The following is an 8,796-nucleotide window of genomic DNA, read 5'->3' on the forward strand; positions in this document are numbered from 1 at the left end:
AAAACCGTTAATATAGACTCAGAATCCAAGTATATTGTAAACACATGGTCGAAGTTGGCATCTTCACCTGTGTGGGCACTACTGAAGAAGGATGGCATTTACTTAAAGTAGAGCAGGAAGTGTAGTGACAAGACTCCAGAGAAACCCAGAGAGAGAGTCCATATGTGGTGAACAGACAATGCGAAAGTGATTCAGCCTGCACTGTAAAAAAAAAAACTGTCAAATTTACGGTAAAATACCGGCAGCTGTGGTTGCCAGGAATATACCGTGAAAAAAATGTGGAATCTGTAAAAGACAATACGGTATACTGGTTTTGTAACCCTAAATTTTAAGGTAGACAACGTATTATTTTACCAAAATCATGATAGAAAAAAAAGAAATATATTTGTCAATTATACAGCAATTTAATGTAAAAAAATGCAACTTTCCATAGCTTTTTACGGATATTTGCAGTAAAAAAAAAGTTATAATAATATTTACAGTAATTTGTTGTTAATTTAACAGTAATAGGATAGACCCTATTATTGTAAATAACTGTAAAAATAACAGAAATATGTTAAACCTTATTAAAACCTTTGACAGTAAAAAACACAGTAAAATTGTATAACAAATTACAGCATTTTATTTTGACCAGATACATTTTACGGTAAATTCCTGGCAACCACAGCTGCCGGTATTTTACCGCTAAAAATACAGTACAATATGAGGAACATAAATGGTTTCCCGTACATTTTACATTTGCAACCGCTAAATATAGAAAAATCTAAAGATGCTCATATATAACCAAGGTAGTGAATATTACTGATAAACAATGAGAAAATTTGACATACCATTTGAAAACAGACTAAACATATCATTTTCTCTATTCCTACAAAACAGCATAGATCTTGAGAATACAGCATGTGTCCATATATATGGCTGGTAATCCATGGAGGAATGAATAAACATGAAACAAAATATTACCTGCCCCTGACCTATCAACAGTAATGAGTCACTGGGTCCTGCCTTGGTGAAGGAAAGGACTCAGTGGAGTTTCTAATGCGCATGGTGTCGACGATACAAGCTCTGCAGGAGTACTTCAATGTCCATCAGGAGTTCACTTTGGACTGGCAGGATCCCCTCTGCAGCAAAAAATGGACAAAGTTTGATCAGTGCTTGAGCAAAATGCACAGAAATGAACAAAACGTGCTGCCAAAAACAGATCTAATGATAAATGATTTCTTAAGTGTAAAATATACAGTTCTTAAAGGATAGCTATTGTCAAAATGCAACCTGGGCTGTTTTTTTTTTGTTTTTTTTACTGTACACGAGACAAACATATCTAAAAGCATAATTACGACAAACGAGCCGTTTTTGAGATTGACCGTGATTTTGTTTTGTGGTCAATAGCCAGTGAATGGGAATACTAGGGGGCCGGGGCATAAATTTGAGCGCATCAAAATCGATACAGTAAAAAAAATTAAAAAAAACAGCCCAGGTTGCGTTTTGGCAATAGTTATCCTTTAAATCTACTTATGTAAAAGTGATACATAGACAAAGCAGCCCTAATCACAATCATAATTTGTTGGAAAACGTATTTAAGTTTCCTATTGATTTATCATAGAACTTGAAGTTAATGGCTGAATGCATGGTGATGAGACCTATCATTCAATCTACATTTTATAGTGTATGAAACTGCTCACCTGGACATGAACCTGAGCTCGGCTGATTAAGATTAGTGTCTCCTGTCCATCTTTCTTTAGCAAAACTTGAATAATACCACTGCTTACCTCTTATTGAATCTTTGGGTGCAGACTTAATTGAAGAGCCTCGTATAAACAGGCAGGGTGTGATGTTTAGGGAAACCAAAGAATACAGGCGCCATCATTTCTGCCAGAAGACTCATGGGGTGCAATGAAGCTTTCATTGTGGACTGGCTAGATACCTTCTGCATTAAGAAAGAAAACAAGAAGGGCATACACCATAAACAATAATAACTGACAAAAATAATGAGACAAGAAATTAACGTAACAAAATAAGTGCAAATCAAGTTTCCCTGTGTTGCAGTGTAGCTGAATGTTTTTCAACAATTTGATTTACGGTAAAACACATACCAAATATTTCCAGCCAAGGTTTGTTTCAATCTTCAGCATGTTTTTCCTGCCATTGTCTTGAAACTGTTTCATCTGTCCCTCTCATTTGATGCTGTTTACAAAAACAAAACAGCAATATTGTAAAGGGAAAAAGGAAAATGAATTTAATGGAAAAAAAAAAAGAAAAAAAGATTATGACCTGAAATCTCACCATTTCCTGAGCGTCACAGGTCCTTTGAGTATCCTTATGGTTTCTGCTCAAATTCAGTGTCTGAAAAGGGCAGGAACAAAACAAACCTTTTTAATCATAATAAAGACAAAATAAGATTTAGAGACAGTGCCACATCATAAGCCAAAACTCCCTCAAAGATATCATGACCTAGACATGGTGGCAAGCCTGGCATACAAACGCTGAAGTATTTCAGTGAATTGAACACTGACCTGAACTTCACTCCTTCGACGTCTGATGTAGTGTCAATCTGGAGGCGATCAACAGCAGAGTTGTAGTTCTCTTTGGTACGTTCTGGTCCACACAGATTTGGGTCAGCACCCTGAAATTCAGATTTCGTTATCAGGCAGTACCTGCAGAAGTACTTTGAAGAACTAAAGTTTTCAGTGAAGCCACCAATACAGTGAGAACCCAGATTATCACCAGCAATGCAAAACAAAGTTCCTTTGACTCTAGTTTCATCTGATGCAACAATCCCACTGTCCTCCAATTCTTTCAAGTCTGCCAGTAATTCAGAGAACACATTAGCATGACCAAACTCTTTAAAATCTTTCTCCCTGCACAGTAAGACAAGAGACATGTGATCTGTGTCTGAGCGTACATGAAGTGGCAAGTTTGCCACTGATGCATACACAGCTAATACCTTGTGTTTTGTCCTTGCAGAGCCTAAAGGGTTAACGACTTCAAAGGCATCCTGGTAGAGTACTAGCTTGAGACATGATGGGTTTTGACCAAAAAAATAATTTGATTTAAACAGCTTACTATCACTTATGTCACACAGAACATCAGCAGGAGGCTCAGTAGAGGGCTCTTCTGATTTCTGCCACAGATCAGACTCTAGCAGACATCTCAAAGTCTCTCTTAAAGGCACATAATAGGCAAACCTATATTTTGTGTTTTCATCTCTCCCTAAAAATATTTTCTTTGGTTCCACATAGTTGAAGGCTTTTTTAAAGATCTGAGCTCTGGAGTGCACTGTCCTCAATGGCCCGGTATGACATGCAGAAAAAAGATCATAGCTTTTGACAGATTCGCAGACTTTGTTGATGTCCTCCTCTGATAATGATGTGTCATCTTTTAACAGTGATGCAAGTTTACCCAAACTGTATGTCTGTCCCAACTCATGTATGTTCTGCATTTCCTCCACAATGTTCTGTATGGTTGAAGCAGGCAGTAGAAACTGACCCTGCAATTTTAAGTAGAATAGTGAAACGTTTCTCAGAAAAAGATCACAGAATTCAGGGGGCATTTCCATGTTATCTTCATCTGTAATAGACTGTGCAGCAGGCTCGGAAATCAAGGGTACAAAGTCATCTGATGTGGTTGGAACAGATGATGATTGACATGCAGACTCTCTATATAAATCACCAATGCTGCTGTCTGAAAACTCTCTGTGTTTACGTGACATGTGAGTAGTAAAAGATGATTTAACTCTAAAGGTATTTGTGCATCCTCTTACTGGACAAGTGACCACGTGTCCTTCCACAATATGGCTCTTCAGATGAGCTATTAACTCTTTAGAGTCTGACCACTGACGGTTCACACATCGCCATTGCACATGGTAAACGAAAAAAACCACCGCCACACCAGTGACATGGGTGGGGGCAGAGTGTCTTCGTTAAATGAGCCTAAACGCCGCCATACTGACGGTGTATGTCTGCTTGCAGCCTGCTTCAATACACCGAAAGAAACAACGTGGCTCATTCCGATGCAGTTTACAATGAAGCACGTAGCCCCTTGATGACTGAACTACCTTACCACAGAAATTACAGGTTAACATAACTCCATGTACTTTGGTAATTCCTCCCTAGCGAATGCTTCTTCCTTCCATCCCATCATTTCATATATCACTCTCCACTTGCTGTCTATCTGAGAACTCCTGGTTACGAGCCGGGAATGAGCTCACAAAAAGCACGGCGCATTTTTTGCGGTCTGGAGCTGTAGGAGAAACACAAGTTAACTCAGAGACAGAGACTGATGCGACAAAACCAGTAAGTAGGGTGTACAGCGTACACTGTAGTCTAAAAGCACACAGGAGTATTAGCTTATTACGTACACGTTGGTAAGTTGTCTTGTTGCAACTGACGAACTGAAACAAACGGCGTGCTGTGGTGTGCAACAGCGCGACAAAACATTACCTGTCCTTTTATTAATCTGCACAAGTAGTGCTGGTCATAGCTGCTGGCTACCTGTGTAAGGCTGTCATGGTGTCTGTATCTCTGTCACCGTGTTTAGGGAACATATTTAGTTTTAAAGTATTTAGAAACATATTTAGTTTTAAAGTTTCCGGGCTTTCCTGCCTTTCTGGGGGGATTATATTTCACTAAAAACGATCTAATATGCAATGTCCCACATAATTATGCATTATTATAATTATAATATATTAAAACAACACGCTGTATTTTAAAGAACATACATTAAGAAGCAGATTATATTAGATTTATATTTTAAATAAGACAAAATTTGGATTTTACAGCAGTAAAATTATTGTATCTCTACAGTTTAAAAATGTAATAAGCTTTCCCCTGCACAGAGTGGATAGTGAATCATCATAAATACATTATTTCATATTTATTACTTCCCCCTCCTCATTGCTTTATTATTGTAGCTTTAGTAATAAATAATAATGTAAGGATTCTGGATCAGCACCATGATGCCCATAGTATATACAGTATTCTAAAGAAGGTCTAAAATGTCACTGTGTGTGCGTGCATGTGTGTGTTTTATGTATATGGATTTTTTAAAATTATTACTTATGATATAACATTGTCCAGACATGGCTGGTAAGGACATGAGGAGGAAACAGTAGGAGCTGTGTGAGGCTACTAAAGGCAGTGCTATAACATTTTTCTGTCATCATTTTATTATAGATTAAGTGCAAGAGTTGTTAGGTGTGGATAATTAAATTATAGTTTAATGCAATAGCAAGTTGTGCCTTGTTCTCAGATAGACAGCAAGTGGAGAGTGATATATGAAATGATGGGATGGAAGGAAGAAGCAAAGAGTGATTCACAGGCAGAGCCTAATTTATTTCTCACAGTTTTTTGTGTCCTTATGGTTCCAAGTGCTGTCACCAATCTTTGCATTTTGTTATTATCTCATGACACTTGGTTAATCAGCTACCATCTCTCCTATGGACTTTTTAATGTCTACAGTCTCAGATCAATACAGCCCTGCCCTCCAGCACTATCAGCAGCAGGAGCAGCAGCAACCCCTCAACAGCAACATTGTACCCATCAGGTAAAACATCGGCTATGTTTGCTTTGCCTTGTTGCCCATATTAGATTCTTGATGAATGCGTGTTGTTGTTATTCAGCCTGGTTCAATGTGCCCCTTTTTAACTTTGAGCACCTGCCCCTTTAAGCCTCTCTGCACGGCCCTGACATTATGTATATCTGTTCTACTACTAATGAATGTAAATATCTTATAAATATCTTATAAATGTACCGTAAGTCTCAGAGGGGTGTTGCCATAACCTTGGTGAATCTACACGATAAAGAATTAAGGCAGTTCTAAAGCCAAAAAGAGGTCCAATCCAGTGCTAGCAACATCTTCCCAATAAAGTGTCCAGTGAGTCAACATTTGCAGTAATTTTGTTCTTGTAATAATTAAAAAGGAAATGAAGGAGAAAATGGTCCACTCTTTGTCTGTAAACTGTGATAGTTGTTATTCTGAGTTGGGAGTGATTCACTGGAAACAAAGTGTGTGTCTGTGTGTGCATATAGGTGTGTGCGATTTAGAGGTTGAGATAAACAGTGAGTGTCCGTGTGTGGTTGTCTGTCTGTGTGTCGTTCTATTAGTGCAGTGGGAAGGTGGGGGGAGGGGAAGGGGAACTCACCACTATATAATCTAATAGGATTTTCTTCCCATCTATCCACAGAAAATACAATTACAAAGCTGTAATGGGTAGCATTCTCAAATTTCTCTCGCAAATGATTTTTTTTTTCTTTTACTACTCTCCTCTGTGCATACCAGTGGCGAAATATTAAGCCCAATACATCCTTTCACGTAAAACATGCCCATGTGTTATAGCCCATCTTGTGAGACTCCAGGGGTGGGGGCACCAGATCGACTTCCGACCTTCCACCATAATATGGTTTAACAAAGGAGGCTGATGTCATGTTGCTTGGCAACCAGCAAGGAGAATCTGCAGAATCACTCTTGATTTACTGGTCATTAAAACAGGCAAACTGAAGGCCTAACTCCACTTGTTGCTGTGAGTGAAGATGCCAGTTTCAATCTTTGGCTACATTTCATATTAAGCTGGCATTTTCTAATAAAATACATTTCATATTAAGTTAAATGTTTGTTTGTTTTTTAAAGAAAAGGAATCTTGACATTTTCCATTTACAGTTAAAACATTTTGTGATGTTCTGAGAGCAACATTAGGAAAAATTTATTTATAAACAGCTATTAAGAGCTAAACAATTATTTTGAGTGTCAAAGGAACCAAATCTTTACCATAGTGTAGTTACTGGTAGTGGGTGTGGCCCAAAGTAATAATCACATAATCATTATTAGACAGAATGGCAGGAATAATCAGCACTTTGCCATCAGCCTCCCACAGGGTTAGGCAGCCACAGTAGGCAAAATCAATGACTGTCATTAATAATTAATAAAGTGTTCCACACACTTAAGATGCTAATAGTTTCCGGCAGAACCCACAAAGCACTCTCAAAAAGCAGATTCTAGTTTCTTTCATTGATGTTTTCTGAAACACTGCATTTAAATGAAAATATCATCAACTTTTAGTGTACATATTTTAAGTTGTGAAGCTTCCTTCTTGGCAACAACGGGCTACAAAACTTTTAAAAAAGCTTTGCAAGCCACTCGATCGCTCAAGATTGTTTTCTGATATTCATAAATCCACAATTGCTTTCAATATCCCAATAAATACAAAACATTAAGATGTCCAATTTACAGTTCGAGTTCTTATTACATCTTGCATTTGCGAGAGATCATGATAGCTTCACCATTTTACCGGTCCTCAAGTAACATAGATGTTGATCGTGGCTCAGTAATTATCAGCACTGTTAATGTTCTACAGCCTATTACTGTAAAAGCTGATGCTTAATGCCTTTGAATCATCATTGCACTTTAGAGCAGTTTTTCAAAAAGAAATACTCTCAAGCAACTGAAAAGTACTCATCAGTTTCATTCAACTGGCAAGGCTGATGTCAGTGACAACAGTAAATAAATACAAATAAAATTAAACCAAAGTAGGCAACTGGCTTCTTAATGTGGCTTTTATAAATTTCAACATTAAAGATTTTGTTAACTCAATTTTGATAGGTAAGCACTCACTGTAGGTGTGGATTGACTTTCTCACAGATGTTTACATAAAATATAGCCCAACAATACAAATTTAAAACTTATTTAAACAAGATCTCTTTGAGATATAGTATGATTAATCTGCCTTGTACCACCAGAGATGAAAAAAAAAACCTCTCACAGACAGTATTGTTTTCAGCTAGATTATTTAAGTGCCTCAGTTCACTAGCACAAATGGTTTCCTCTCATTATGAGAGGAAACCATTTGTGTCATGAGATTGGTGAACTGGTTGCGTTTAAACGAGACATGTTAATATGCATTAATGTATTGATCAGTCAACAAGTAAAAGGTTTACTCCATGACCAACCTTGCATGCCCGCATTCTTATATTTGCATGTTGAAGGACAAGAAATGAATACAGAAGTACATAAATAAATGCAGTCAAAAATGATTCCTCACCCCCAATAAACATGAAGCAATAATTCTGAGTAAAATGCAACAGAAATATACAAAATCGACATTTCATTTATTCAAATAATTACTCATGGAAATTAATAATGAAAGAAAATGTGCCTAAAATAAACTGAATGTATAAACTTAATGTATACCAGTCAATTTATGGAAAATTGACATGTAATTAAATTAGTTAAAGTCAGCGTTTTAAGATGATTTTTTGTTTTGTTTTGTTTTTTGTGTTGTGGAAACATGCACTAGTAAATTACAAAGAGAAAATAATACAAATGTAAATATAGCTGGATGCAAAAAATAAGAACACAGAAATTTTGGGGGAATAGTGAATAAATAAATAAAGGAATTAACACAAATGGATACAGAACCAAAATAAATGATAAATATCAATTTATATCCCCCAATTTTAGAGTACAATGAAAAAGTCATTCTAAAATCTCAAAAATATAAGGGCTGTAGATTGGTAAATAAAGCATATTACACATAACAAAAATAAATAAAAATGGAAGTAGTTCTTAACAAACACATTTGACTGGACAAAAGGCAGAAAGTAGTACATTGGTATTCCAGGAAATACTGTGAATGATAAAAAGACAAATGTTATAATCTCATGCAATCAAATCATCTCACTGAATAGCTTTTCCCATAATCCCCTTCCAGTTCCACCCTCACACTCCACTTAAACAGTCATGAATTAAATAATGCCGCCCATACTTTACTTTCCGTGATAAAATAAATGAATGTTGTAGGCATAC

General features: G+C 36.7%; 1 long non-coding RNA gene across 1 annotated transcript; it reads right to left on the minus strand.

The window, feature by feature from the left end:
- Window positions 1-578: 578 nt before the first annotated feature.
- On the minus strand, window positions 579-2,498 carry LOC146500737 (uncharacterized). The gene is made up of 3 exons (XR_014869850.1): window positions 2,094-2,498; window positions 1,770-1,927; window positions 579-1,121 (listed from the first exon to the last, which is right to left on the minus strand). It is a non-coding gene; the product is annotated as an uncharacterized LOC146500737 (long non-coding RNA).
- Window positions 2,499-8,796: the final 6,298 nt, after the last annotated feature.

The sequence above is a fragment of the Neolamprologus multifasciatus genome, chromosome 16, assembly GCF_963576455.1.
Source record: "Neolamprologus multifasciatus chromosome 16, fNeoMul1.2, whole genome shotgun sequence".
Taxonomy (NCBI): domain Eukaryota; kingdom Metazoa; phylum Chordata; class Actinopteri; order Cichliformes; family Cichlidae; genus Neolamprologus; species Neolamprologus multifasciatus.